General features: G+C 43.0%; 1 protein-coding gene across 2 annotated transcripts in view; it reads right to left on the bottom strand.

Moving 5' to 3' along the window:
• The window catches only part of arhgap28 (Rho GTPase activating protein 28), a 31,842-nt gene extending 25,530 nt beyond the window's left edge, over nt 1-6,312 (bottom strand). Inside the window, exon 1 of one of the 2 annotated variants that reach the window (XM_061713745.1) lies at nt 6,111-6,312. The gene's annotated coding sequence lies outside the window, so the exon portion shown is untranslated. Of the gene's footprint in view, nt 1-4,521; nt 4,534-6,110 lie in introns of those variants that run through there. The other variant, XM_061713746.1, reaches the window with a different exon arrangement.
• Nucleotides 6,313-15,033: the final 8,721 nt, after the last annotated feature.

The raw sequence follows: 15,033 nt of genomic DNA, 5'->3' as shown, positions 1-15,033 counted from the left end.
TTGACGGCAGTCTTGAATGTGTTCCATTGGGGGAATAACCTGGATAGTGTAAATTGTAGATAGTTTGGAAATAGTTTTATAATCCTTTCCATATTGATCCGTGGCAACAGATGCTTCTCTAAGACCACTGCTGATGTATTTCCCTCTTGGCATTGTGTTGACACATCTTAATGCTACAGGCCAGCAAACTGCCAAAACATCTACATTAACAGGTCTTCACACCTGCTAACGATCCGTCCATCAGTGATGATGATGATCAGCACCTGGCTGCACTTTTACCCTCTTAGAAGGGAAGCAACATACAATGCTCTACTCCAGTGTTTCCCAACCCTGGTCCTCAAGGCCCACTGTCCTGCACGTTTTAGATGTTTCCCTTCATCATCACACCTGATTCTGATTAATGGTCCTAATTAGCTTGTCATCAAGGCCTGCACAATTTCTGTTGATGACACAGCCACTTGTTTCACGGTGTGCTGAAGCAGGGTAACATCTAAAACATGCAGGACAGTGGGCCTCGAGGACCAGGGTTGGGAAACACTGCTCTACTCTGATTCACTACCAGGTTGTTACACAGGAGACTAAGGCCACATTTACACATAGCTGGGTATTTACTGAAACGGATATTTCCCCCTCTACATTTTGAAAAATACCATAATTTACACGAACCCGCATAAATAGCTGTTAAGGTGCTATGAGAAGCCAAACCTGCAGGGGGCAGTGTAACGAGAAGCATAGAGTCATTCTAGCCAATTGGAATCATTTAATTGGAAACCAACCGAGAGTCTTTGGTTTGGAGTGACAGAGAAGTGGAGTTACTTTTAAGTGTGACTTTAGAATATAAAACAGGTAAAATACAAGAAAACATTGACGGTGGCCAAACAAATTGTAAACACAGGTCGCACTCATGATGCTGGTGACGTTTCTGTCTCATAATGTGACGTTCTGAAGCCTAAATGTCCGTTTTTGCTAATCTCCACTTTGGCCGGAGTTTTCAGAAATGATCGTTTTTGGTGACTTTGAGCTTCGTTTTCGTGTAAACGAATGGCCAAAACGCATGAAAACGCCACAGTTTTTGCTACGTGTAAACGGGGTCTAATAAAGAGGGGGCATGACTGCAACAGCTCATGTTGAAACAAACATGCAGCACCAGCCTCCGACCACCAGGTCACGTGGTCAGGCCCACACTTAAGCCTGAATTAAGGTTCTGCATTAAACCAACGCAGAGCCTACGCCGTTGCCGTGACGCCGTCGTGAATCCTTCGGCGGTGCAATACCCCCCAGAGCGCTAGTTGATACTTTGTTTAGCGTCCGGCTTTTCCGGTCACAGTGAATCAAAGAGATAAGGACAACTATTGTGCAAAAAAATAAAAAATAAAATAAATCACACACACACAAAGAAAAGAGCGCTGAAAGTTCACTACTGCTTCACGAACTGGAACCGGAAACGCATTGCTACCAAGCGAACCAATCACAGCCCTCTCGGTCTGCGTTGGGTCTGCGTCGCCTCGACGCGTAGTTACAATTTTTGGGAGGTGCAGGTCAGGCTACGGCGTAGGCTACGGAGAAGGCTACGGAGAGACTCCTGCGTAGCCGCGTATACGGTGGCCGAGACCCGCCATTGCTGAAAATTAAAGAAACGCTACAAATAAGAAACGCTGCTGCAAATAAAATAAACGCTTTGCAAATAAAGTAAACACTGCAAATAAAAACAAACACCACTGCAAATAAAAGAAACGCTGCAAATATAAAGAAACGCCGTTGCAAATAAAAAAAAAACGACGCAAATAAAAAAGCCACAACGGAAGTGAATTACCGGGGACTATTTTTGCTGATGCACCGGTGTTTTTTAAGTTAGAGGAGAAGAAGAAGACGAAGAGGACGTAAGTGAAAAGGAAGAAATAAGAAGAGCGAGGAATAAGAAGAACAACGAACGAGAAAATAAGTGAAAAGGTTAGTGTTCAACGTCGCTACGTGTAATTTTTAATGTGCAACAGCGGTGCATCGGCAAAAATAGTCCCCGGTAATTCACTTCCGTTGTGGCTTTTTTATTTGCGTCGTTTTTTTATTTTATTTGCAGCGGGGTTTCTTTTATTTGCAGCGTTTCTTTTATTTGCAGCAGCGTTTCTTTTTGTTTGCAGCGTTTATTTTATTTGCTAAGCGTTTATTTTATTTACAGCTGCGTTTGTTTCTGTTTGCAGCGTTACTTTTATTTTCAGCAATGGTGGGTCTCGGCCACCGTACGCGTACCCTACGGCGTAGGTTTAACGCAGAACCAGAATTCAGGCTTCAGACCACCAGGTCAAGTGGTTAGGCCCGGTCGAAGGTTGTGTTGCTGCTCAGATGGACTTTAGCTCCAATTAAATATTGAAAGTGTGTGGCAGGAAGTCAGCTCCTCCAGCGTATTGATGAGTATACATGTGTTTGTGCGAGCGGACATGGTTCTAATGGTTTGGGTTCCCAGGGGAGGACAGAGTGGGTGATAACACAGATGCTCAGGGTACATTAAGAGGAAATGGACGCTATTGGCCAATCAGAGATAAGTGTTTTCACTCCAGTCGTCAGATTGCTATCTTACCTGCTTCCTGTTTCACAGAGACCTGAACCTGTGTCCACACCACATCCCACACCAGGTTCACAGTGCGTTCACACCAAGTCCACACCAGGTCCAGACTGAGTCCAGAACAGGTTCATACTGGGATTAGTCTAAATACAGACTGATCCAAGACCAGGGGCCGGATTCACAAAACATTCTTAAGAAAAAAAATCTTCTTAAGTGTCATTATTTTCTTCAGTTCAGTCTTAAGAAGAAAAAAGAGAAGAAGTCATATTCTCCAAAAAAGTTCTTAAGTATTTTCTCAACTTTCTTCTTAAGTTTCTTCTTAAGAAAAAACTTAAGAATAAATGGTATTCTTTAAATAAAAGTTCTCAAATTTGTTCTTGACTTTTTTCTTAACTTTAAGACAACCTTGACCTGTCTTAATCTTTCTTCTGTGAAAAGGTAAGAGTCTAATATCACCTTTTTCAACACATTTAGACAAGTTTAGACTAGTAGGTCATAGTTTGAGGATATACTTTGTAATTAATTACACAAAGAGCCTGTTAAATGTTTGTTAGCATGTTAGTTAGCGTGGTAGTTAATTATTATTAATTTTCCCCAATAGTATTTTTTTTTGCACATTAATCTCATCCACCAGAACCTTGAAAAGTTCCTGCATCTCTTTTTCTCCTTCTCCATGTTTAGTGAGTGACTGACGGTTAAGACCAAACTACCTGTATAAATGTTGTTTGTTGGCGCGTGCAATGCAATGACATATTTTAAGAAGTTCTTAAGTAGGAAAAATAAGAAATTCGTAAGAAATGACAGTTCTTAAGACGGTTCTTAAGAAATTATTGAGGAATTGCACTTAAGAACTTTCTTATGAACTTCTTAATCTTAGATCTTAAGACATTTCTTGAGATTGTTCTTAAGAACATATTGGTGAATCCAGCCCCAGGTCCCAGATCAATTTTCCCCCTCAATAGCCTGGTAGACCCAGAACGATTGGGTTCTGGATTCGAGTGTGGTTGCAACATTGAGTTTGCTTTCAATTCAATTCAATTAAATTTTATTTATATAGCGTCTAATACAACAGACGTTGTCTCTAGATGCTTTCCAGAGACCAGAACATAAACCCCGAGCAATTATTACATAAACATAACATAAACAGTGGCAGGTAAAAACCCCCCTTTAGGAGGGAAGAAACCTGGACCAGGACCTGGATCATAAGGGGGTAGAAACCTGGACCAGGACCTGGATCATAAGGGGGTAGAAACCTGGACCAGGACCTGGATCATAAGGGGGGACCTCCTGCTGAAGACCAGCTGGACAGAGCAGGACAAGAGAAAAGACCTTTTCTTTTTGTAATTAGAAAAATAAAGTCCCAAAGGCAACAAGGCGCTGTTGTTGAGGACACAGAGCAAAACCCCCACCAAAAAAACAAAACTTAGGCACCGGAAAAGTAAAGCCAGTTAGTTTTACCTGCAAATCTGCATTGTTCAGTCATGTTTTCATTTAGTTTTTGTTTCAGTTGACAGGATTCATTTTGACCGTTAGTTTCAGTTTTGGTTTTAATTATAACTTTATAATTACTCTGACTGAGACTCAGACCAGGACTAAGACTAGTACCAAGACCAGGACTGGAACTGGGACTAGGATCGAACCAAAACTACTACCAGGTCCAGACCAGGACCATAACTGGGACCAGACCAGGACCAGACCAGGACTAGGACTAGTACCAAGACCAGGACTGGAACTGGGACTGGGGCCAGACCAGGACTAGGACTAGTACCAAGACCAGGACTGGAACTGGGACTGGGGCCAGACCAGGACTAGGACTAGTACCAAGACCAGGACTGGAACTGGGACTGGGGCCAGACCAGGACTAGGACTAGTACCAAGACCAGGACTGGAACTGGGACTGGGGCCAGACCAGGACTAGGACTAGTACCAAGACCAGGAAAAACAATGAAAGTTCTCATCACCTGGTTGTAGAGTCTCCAGCCACAACTGTTCCAGTCCTGCTGAAGGTCTTGCTGAAGGTCTTGCTGAAGGTCTTGCTGAAGGTCTTGCTGAAGGTCTTGCTGAAGGTCTTGCTGAAGGTCCTGCTGAAGGTCTTGCTGAAGGTCTTGCTGAAGGTCTTGCTGAAGGTCTTGCTGAAGGTCTTGCTGAAGGTCTTGCTGCAGGTCTTGCTGAAGGTCTTGCTGAAGGTCTTGCTGAAGGTCTTGCTGAAGGTCTTGCTGCAGGTCTTGCTGAAGGTCTTGCTGAAGGTCTTGCTGAAGGTCTTGCTGAAGGTCTTGCTGCAGGTCTTGCTGAAGGTCTTGCTGCAGGTCTTGCTGAAGGTCTTGCTGAAGGTCTTGCTGAAGGTCTTGCTGAAGGTCTTGCTGAAGGTCTTGCTGAAGGTCTTGCTGAAGGTCTTGCTGAAGGTCTTGCTGAAGGTCTTGCTCCGTCAGGTAGACCAGGTGAGAGCCACCAGAAAGAGGACAGAGTCAATCTTGAAGTGGCTCCGTCTGTCTGCAGCTCTGGTTAAAGGGTGGAGCCTGTGGTAACCATGGTGACATATATCCACCCTGAAAATTTGAGGTGAATTCAATTCAGTTCAGTTCAATTTTATTTATATAGCGTCTATTACAACAGAAGTTGTCTCCAGGATCTTTCCAGAGACCCAGAACATGAACATAAACCCCCGAGCAGTACTGGAGTTGTCAAAATAATTCAGGGGGGATGGTGGATTTTATCATACTGGGACAGATCATTTGTGCTGATTACAAATAATATAATATATTACAAATAATAGCAGTGACCAAAACACCTGCAGAAATACTGCAGGAATGACATAGCAGCAGTTAAATGCAGCCTTCTGTAAGCTTTAAATATCCACTGGGCTTACATCAAATACATCAAAACACAACAATAAAAAACACTTTTCTGAACTTATCAATACTCTGTCCTTCACAGGATAAGTAAAATGGATCACTGCAAAAACTCAATCTTAACAAGAATATTTGTCTTATTTCTAGTTAAAATGTCTAATTTTAGTAAAACAATCTCATTACACTTAAAACAAGACTCATCACTGGAAAAAACAACAATTTTCACCTGTTTCAAGTAGATTTTCACTTGAAATAAATAGAAAAATCTGCCAGTGGAACAAGATTTTTTTTGCTTGTATAAGAAGATAAATCTTGTCCCACTGACAGATTTTTCTATTTATTTCAAGTGAAAATTTACTTGAAACAGGTGAAAATTGTCAAATAAGTTATTTTTCTGGTGATGACTCTAAATGTTGAAATAGCAGTAAAACCACATTCATTGATGAAATGACATAAGGGATGGAAAGGGGGATGACAGTTTTACAGGGGGGATGATTTGGACCGTTTTTATTTCAGGGGGGGGTGCCATCCCCCCTCATCCCCCCTCATCCCCCCTCTACTCCAGTACTGGCCCCAAGCAATTATTACATAAACAATGGCAGATATAAACTCCCCTAGTGGGAGAAAAACCTTAAGCCAAACAGTGGCAAGAAATATATATCCTTTATATCCGTTGCATATGCGTTGAAGAAGTAACTTACCGGTCTGGAATTCAGGGGTTTATCTGATCAGAGCAGACGTGGTCTCAGTCCAGTCCTGGTCTGACCTGGATCCTCCAACCCAGTAGCCCATCAGATCCATCAACCCGCTTTCCTTTAAGTTCCTCTCCAGATATCTGGCAGAACGATACCAGTTTGGATCAATGCAAACCTACAGACGAGCAGAGACTCTCCCCTCTGTCGGGCGGCTCGTCTCCTCTGACTCCTGGGCAGGGAGGGGGAGCTGTGTGAGAGGCCTCTGGACCTGTGGGAGGGGTTTCAGAACCACACTAGCAGCTGAGCTCAGACTGGAAACGTGGCCAGACCCCTCCTCAGCTGTCTGAGAGGAGACAGACAGCTGAGAGTCAAGTGGCCGGAGTGGATTTACTGGTTTAGGTTCTGGACTCAGAATCCGGTCAGATTCCATCAGCTAATCCGGGGAGCAGTCAGGACTAGGGGGGGACGATACGGGTAACTCATGATTCAATACTGTGGCGATATGTGGCCCACGATAACGATAATATCGCGATACACGATATCTATATTGTAAGAAATTCCATCGATATATCACGATATATATGTGACTGAAAAAGAAAAAATACCCATAAAAAGGAAAACATCTGTAGTTATGCATTTATTCAATGCCAAAACTTCATACAATGTACTAGGAATGGGTGATATTTTACCGTTCACGATATACCGTCAAACAAATTCCCCACGGTAAGAATTTGTCACCTCGCGGTAAAAATGATAAAATTCCTGTTGATGACGTTTTTGTGTGAAGCTGATTTATGGTTCCGTTTCCTGTTTCTTTATCTATCAGGTTGTATTTTTTTCTACTTTGTGATTTTATAAGCTAAGAAAACTTGAAGGACAAGGTACTTTTGCTGTTTGCACTGTTATCCCACTGTTTAACCATACAGTTTGAATAAATGTTGAATCTGTTCTTACATTTCAAACTTGTTTCATTTGAGTCATTACAGTTTTGCAGTACAGGTGTACTAATTTAATTGGTTTTTATTAATTCAATTTAATTGGTGTAGTTTAGTAGCATTTAGTATTATTTTAGAGCAGTGATTTGGGGGCTCCAAAGACTGAATGTGGTGAAAGATGTATAGTTAAAAAGATGGAGTTGAATTGGTATTTTTTCTAGGGTCATTTTTATCGTTATGGGGATAAATGCCAGAAATTATTGTGATACATTTTTTAGTCCATACCACCCATCCCTACAATGTACAAAGAAAGTGCATTTGTATATTTCCTCACTGTCTCCTAGGCTTGTAAATGTAAACACTGTACAGCTGGACAAATTAAAGTGCATGAACATTAATAACATGTTTTATATAAACCAGGACAGTGCACTGCTTTGTTTCTAATACTGAAAAGTCAGTAAGCAACTTAATTCAGCATAGAACCTCACTGCCTCCTAGTCTTGTAAATGTAAACACTGAACAGCTGGACAAATTGAAGTGCATGAACAATAGTGCGGTGACAACAGTGTAAATCCATTATGTGTGTTGTAATAAAATATCGATATTTGCCGTAAGTTTATCGATTATTTATTGCGACAGAGAGCGCGACGATATATTGCAATATCGATTTTTTCCCCCACCACTAGTCAGGAAGCTGACGGTCCACACACAGACATGGCCTGGAAGCGACTGGGAAGCCTGGTGACCATTCCCCTCTCCCACTCTAGGCTGAACATTTTAGAACCATGATAAACTGGTCCAGCAATGGAGCAGCAGAGCTGAGATGGAGGGTTAGCAGTTACCTGAGCAGGTGGAAAACCCCATCAGTCCAAATTATCACCAGAGAGAGTTTGGATGCACGGTTATTACCCAACAACCTCCTGTATGGCAAGCCTAAGGAACGATATCTGCAGTCCCCAGACCAGTGTGGTTAATAAAAACAACAAAAAACATAACTTTAAACTGTTGATGTTTCAACATAAAAAGGGAAAATTACCACGCTCTTTGTGTTCTTGAAATTTGCAGAGGTGGGAAGTAATGAAGTACGAATACTTTACTGTACTTAAGTAGTTATTTCTGGTATGTGTACTTTACTTGAGTATTTGATAACTTTTTACTTTTACTCCCTAGATTTATGAAAACAAATATCTGTACGTTCTACTCCTTACATTATCAAAACAGACTTGTTACTTTTTCAACGGATGACAAGGTGACATGACTAACTTCAGAGGGATACGATAAAGAGGGAAAAACGTGCAGCGCAATGTTTGCATTACAACTTGAGCCATCCTCTGGTCAGTCCAGTCATGATTATATTCAGCTTGCAGCTAACCGATTATGTGGTGATTTAGTTCCCTAATTGCGTGTTAATTTAGTTCCAATTGCGTGGCGATTTAGTTCCCTGATTGCGAGACAATATAGTTCCCTGATTGTGTGTTGATTTAGTTCCCTGATTGTGTGGTGATATAGTTCCCTGATTACGTGTTGATCCCTGATTGTGTGGTGATATAGTTCCCTGATTACGTGTTCATTTAGTTCCCTGATTGTGTGTTGATATAGTTCCCTGATTACGTGTTCATTTAGTCCCCTGATTGTGTGGTGATATAGTTCCCTATTTACGTGTTCATTTAGTTCCCTGATTGTGTGGTGATATAGTTCCCTGATTACGTGTTCATTTAGTTCCCTGATTGTGTGGTGATATAGTTCCCTGATTATGTGTTCATTTAGTTCCCTGATTGTGTGGTGATATAGTTCCCTGATTACGTGTTCATTTACTTCCCTGATTGTGTGGTGATATAGTTCCCTGATTACGTGTTCATTTAGTTCCCTGATTGTGTGGTGATATAGTTCCCTATGTACCTGTTGATTTACTTCCCTGATTGTGTGGTGATATAGTTCCCTGATTACGTGTTCATTTAGTTCCCTGATTGTGTGGTGATATAGTTCCCTGATTACGTGTTGATTTAGATCCCTGATTGTGTGGTGATATAGTTCCCTGATTATGTGTTGATTTAGTTCCCTGCTTGTGTGGTGATATAGTTCCCTGATTGTGTGTTGATTTAGTTCCGATTGTGTGGTGATATAGTTCCCTGATTACGTGTTGATTTAGTTCCCTGATTGTGTGGTGATATAGTTCCCTGATTACGTGTTGATTTAGTTCCCTGATTGTGTGGTGATATAGTCCCCTGACTGCTTGGTGATTTAGTTCCCTGATTGTGTGGTGATATAGTTCCCTGATTACGTGTTAATTTAGTTCCCTGATTGTGTAGTGATATATTTCCCTGATTAGGTGTTCATTTAGTTCCCTGATTGTGTGGTGATATAGTCCCCTGGCTGCTTGGTGATTTAGTTCCCTGATTGTGTGTTGATATATTCAATTCATTTACATTTTATTTGTATAGCGTCTAATACAACAGATGTTGTCTCTAGACGCTTTCCAGAGATCCAGAACATGAACATAAACATGCACATAAACATAAACATAAACCCAATATAGTCTGCTCTTGCGGCTCTCTGCTCTTGCGTGCTTGCTGATTGGGTAACGTACTGCGTCACGCATCGCATCACTTCCTGGTGTTGCGGTCTGTTGCTGCTGCACGGCGTGCAGGCTCAGATCTCTCCCGACTTTTTTGTCTAAAACTTAGACTGTTTTCTGGTAAAATAGCACTATAACTGGTACATTACTGTCTTTATTTCAACACTCGCTCATTTTCTCTTCCATAACTTTCACTGTCACCAATCACCGATACATTTTCTGTCCGTTAGCCTCCGTTAGCATCTTAGCATGGCCTCTCCGTCTCCCACCGTTTCACCTCTTTGCTGCTCAGTGTGTGAAATGTTTAGTTATTCCTCTGCCTCCTTTAGTGAAGATGGTAAGTGCTTAAAATGTAGTTTATTTACAGGGCTGGAGGCGAGGCTCAGTCAGTTAGAGGTCCGGTTCTGCCAATTTGACCATAGTCCGATAGCCTCCTCAGCTAACCAGGCTAAGCTAGCGGCGGACCGGCCCATAGCAGCTGAGCGTAGCCGCTCCCCTGCAGCTCCCGAGCAGCCGGCCAGTCAGGACCGGTGGGTGACGGTTCGGAGGAAGCGTAGTCCTAAAGGGCTCACGGAACACCACCACCCGCTTCATGTGTCTAACAGATTTTCCCCACTCAGCGACACACCCGTTGAGAAACCGACCCTGGTGATTGGCGACACCATGGTCAGACATGTGAAGCCGACTCCAGAGACCATAGTTAGGTGTATCCCGGGGGCCAGAGCGGGCGACATTGAAGCAAATTTGAAGCTACTGGCAAAGGGTAATCGTAAATATGGTAAAGTTATCATCAATGTCGGAGCTAACGACTCCCGTCTTCGCCAGTCGGAAGTGACCAGAATGAATATTGTCTCGGTGTGTAACTACGCCAAAAGTATGTCGGACTCCGTAGGTTTCTCTGGTCCCCTCCCCAATCTGACCAGCGATGACATGTTTAGCCGCATGTTCTCGCTCCGTTGCTGGTTGTATCGGTGGTGTTCAGAAAACGACGTGGCCTTTATTGACAATTGGGAAACGTTCTGGGGAAAGCCCGGTCTGATTAGAAGAGACGGCATTCATCCCACCCGGGCTGGTGCTGCTCTTGTCTCTAGTAATTTGGCCTGTTTCATTAGACCCTCTCCCTGACATCGCAGGGTCCAGGCCAGGATGCAGAGCTGTAGTTTAACACACTTCTCTGCTGCTTCTCGAGGACCAACGCCTGCCAACAAAACTATAGGATTACATGATGTAACTGGTAACTCTAACCAGGTGCCTAGCAAAATAGAAGTGGTTGCAGTTCCCCGCCCTCCACAAGTTCACCAGGTGCGGCGTTATAGAGGCGTTAACCAAAATAATCTTGTAAAAATTAAAACCAATGCACACACTTTACAGCCATAGCTTTGTCAGCAAAGAACGTCAGATCTCTGGTACTGCTAGTTCCCTGATTACGTGTTCATTTAGTTCCCTGATTGTGTGGTGATATAGTTCCCTGATTACGTGTTCATTTAGTTCCCTGATTGTGTGGTGATATAGGTGTTGAGAAATGGTTGTTGTCGGACCCAGACGTAGGAGAGAGCAGGAAGCAGGAGATCCAAAAAAGCAGGATTTATTTAAGCAAACAAAAAGCGCTGCTTTTGTTGAATAAAATAATTCAAAACCACACTGAATATGTAAACTGCATGTGCTGATTAACTGAATGTGTGTATGTGCTGAGCTTATTGTGAGTTTACTCTGACTTGTCTCTGAAAGGAGAAATTCTGTACCAGGCACGAGATAAGGGGGGTCACCAAGCAATAAAACCTGGGGCATCCTCCCCCTTTCTAAAAGCAATACAACTTGGTCTCAGACACAGAGAACTCAGAACTCAGCAGGGCGTTGACAGGGCAGGCTGTGAAGTCTGTTGTCCGGCTGAGTCTCCCTTTGCAGAGGCCTCTTAAATTCTATATCAGTCTTGTGTCCATTTTTAACTTTTCCAGCTCGATCAACAAACCCGGGGTGATCAGGTTCGATCACAACACTTTGCAGGATGGCAAAAACTTGAAACAAGAATCCAAAACTACTAAACACAAGGGAAACCACGGAGGGAGGAGACAATACGGACCAGCAGGGAACAGGGAAAGACAAGACCAGATATACACAAGGGTTAACGAGACACAGGTGCAGACAATCAGGGCCGATGGGGAACAGGAAGGTCAAACCAGAACTGAAACCCAAAGACATGGGCTTCAAAATAAAACAGGAAGTATCAAACCACAGAATCCTAGGGGCCGGCTTCGGGGGACACAGAATCCTAGGGGCCGGCTTCAGGGGACATGAAATCCTAGGGGCTGGCTACGGGGGACATAGAATCCTAGGGGCCAGTTTCAGGGGACATAGAATCCTAGGGGCCGGTTTCAGGGGACATAGAATCCTAGGGGCCGGTTTCAGGGGACATAGAATCCTGGGGCCGGCTTCAGGGGACATAGAATGCTAGGGGCTGGCTTCGGGGGACATATGGCGCTTTTCCACTAGAACCTACTCAGCCCGACTCCACTCCACTCGGTTTGGTTCTTTTCCTCTAGGGGTCTAACGTGCCGAGTAGATACTTTTCTGTATTTATTCTGCCGAGGTTCTAAGGTGCTGAGTCGGCTGTATCTGACATCATCACACTACAGGCCACCGATTGGTCGGGGGGTTGGAGTCAGACGTCTGAGTCAGGAGGAGGAAATCAGAGAAAGAGACTCTGACGGATTCTTGTTCATTTTATTCAACCAGCAATGGCAGCAAAAGTCTGTTTGGTGATCCAACTCTGAGGTGCAGATGTTCATAAACCTGGTGCTGAGGAGAGAATTAAAAAGGGATCTAGACGGCGATAAGGAACGACCAGATCTACCAGGAGCTCTGTCTCTTTATAGCTGCTCACGGCTCCAGCTGACTTTTCAGCAGCACAGAGACAAACTAACAAAAAAAAAGTGTTGCCGCTTGAAGCTTCTCTCACTCTCATTTTTTAACTTGATAACAAACACAAGCCACACACCCAGCAGCACATCTATCATCTCCTCCAGGTTCTACATCTTTAGTGTTGTTGTCTTCTTCCTTTAGATCACACAATCAAATACGTCACAGCAGCTTCACTCCAACCTCCTACTTCTGCTCCAGGTGATGATTGTTATGGAAAAGAAACCAGGCCGAGTTGAGTCGAGTTGAGATGAGATGAGTAGAGCTGAGTAGGTACTAGTGGAAAAGCGCCTATGGTCTCTCCTGCTGATTCCTGTCAGCACTCTCTCACGCTGCTGCATTTTCGATCAGCAGGAGCCTATTCAGCAAATTACTTGGACATCCTGCTAATAACACATTAAAGTAATCTAGTCTAGAACATACAAACACATGAATTTGTTTTTCGCCATCACTCTGTGAGAGGATGTTCCTAATCTAATAGAGATGGAAAAATTTTGTTTTACAAATATAATATAATATAATATAATATAATATAATATAATATAATATAATAATATGCTGTTTAAACCACAAATCCTAATCAAAACAACACCAAGGTTTCACACAGTGGCACTGGAAGCCATCGCAACAACATCTAATCCCCTCTTAAGATGCTTGGGATCAAAAATAATAACCTCTGTTTTATCGGAATTTAGAAGCAAAAAAAAAAAAAAGAATTAGTTTATATCCAGTCCTAAGACATGATTAGAGTTTAGGTAACAGTTCTGTTTCATCTGCGTTCATAGACAAATAGAGCTCCGTATTTGTTGTGATTCTGGATTATACTTCCTACTACATGTATAAACTGAACAAGATTGGCCCTAGCACTGAACCCTGCGGAACACCATAACAGACCCTTGACTGTTCTGAACAAACCTCATGTACATGAACAAACTGGAACCTGTCAGATAGATATGATTTAAACCAACGTAGAGCTGTCCCTTTAATCCCAACAACATGCTCTAACCTGTGCAGTAAAATGCTGATCTTGTCAGGGTTTGACATTTCATGTTGACATTTCCTGTTTTATTTTGAAGCCCATGTCTTCATGTTCGAAACTGCGGCGCACAAAAAACACCACTTTCTACGCTCACGGTCGTACGATCGAAAACTGATTTGAACGTAGAAAGTTGCGGTCTTTCACGCACACACCAAGTCTGGCGTACACACTTTTTTCTGAGGTTTTGTCCATCAGCGACACTCACTGGTGATGCAGTGAAGTCCAGAATATGAGGAAACGTGACGTCAACAATAAGTTCACGACCACGTGAAGGACGCGACAGTCCCCACATCAATCAATCAATTACTTTATTTGTCCCCAAGGGGGCGATTAGTTTTGCAACAGGAGAAGCACACAATGTTAAATATAAATAAAATATACATAATAAGTTACAATAGGTTACACATCATAGTATAGACCTAAGCTTAAGAGGGAAGGCTTTTTCACCCACTACCTTTTCCTTCCGGCATTTAAAAGAACAATAGCGGAGGAACAAAGGAGTGTTTGTATCGGTTTGTCTTTGCAAAAGGTAGTGTAAGCAGTAACTGATGGAAACTGAAACTGACCTGCTGGTCCAGGACTAAGACTGGACCATCAGCTGGTTTAGTCTGGATCTGCTGGTCCAGGACTAAGACTGGACCATCAGCTGGTTTAGTCTGGACCTGCTGATCCAGGACTAAGACTGGATCATCAGCTGGTTTAGTCTGGATCTGCTGGTCCAGGACTAAGACTGAACCATCAGCTGGTTTAGTCTGGACCTGCTGGTCCAGGACTAAGACTGGACCATCAGCTGGTTTAGTCTGGACCTGCTGGTCCAGGACTAAGACTGTGTGTGTGTGCGTGTGTGTGTGTGTGTGCGTGTGTGTGTGCGTGCGTGCGCTCTTGTTTTCATGACAAATCAGGACATTTTTATGATAACACACCTTCACTATCAGGACACTCGGAAAAATGAGGACATTTTTGACGTCCTCATTTTTCTGTGTTCTAGACCTCCCCAACACATACCTGCCAACACTCCCGATTTAAGCGGGAGTCTCCCGATTTTCAACCATTTCTCCCGCCCTGCTCCCGATTTGTAATTTCTCCCGCTTATCTCCCGATTTTAAAGTGAAATGAGTGTTTCAATGGTGTTTCACGTGTCGGGGTTCCTGCATGGATGTATTATATTAACGGGTTCCTGACAAACCTGGCAACCCAACCCAAAAGCACTGGCTACGTCCAAGCTCCGCCCCATGGAGCTGCTGCGATACGTCAACGTCGCCGCCATATTGGATGTGGCAAGACTGCGCTGTAAACTAATACAAGTAAATGGACTTATTTTCATAAAGCGCCCTTCTACAAAGAAATTTACGTTTTACGTCTCATTTATTCATTCACACACGCACTAATATACTTGGGAAACAGTTAGGCACCAAATATAATATATTTAATTTTCTCAGATGGCAAAAATAAGAACTTTATTGA

The sequence above is a fragment of the Cololabis saira genome, chromosome 22, assembly GCF_033807715.1.
Source record: "Cololabis saira isolate AMF1-May2022 chromosome 22, fColSai1.1, whole genome shotgun sequence".
In the NCBI taxonomy this organism is placed as follows: Eukaryota; Metazoa; Chordata; class Actinopteri; order Beloniformes; family Belonidae; genus Cololabis; species Cololabis saira.
Note: the sequence above shows the minus strand (reverse complement) of the source record. Positions and strands in the feature narration are given on the sequence as shown.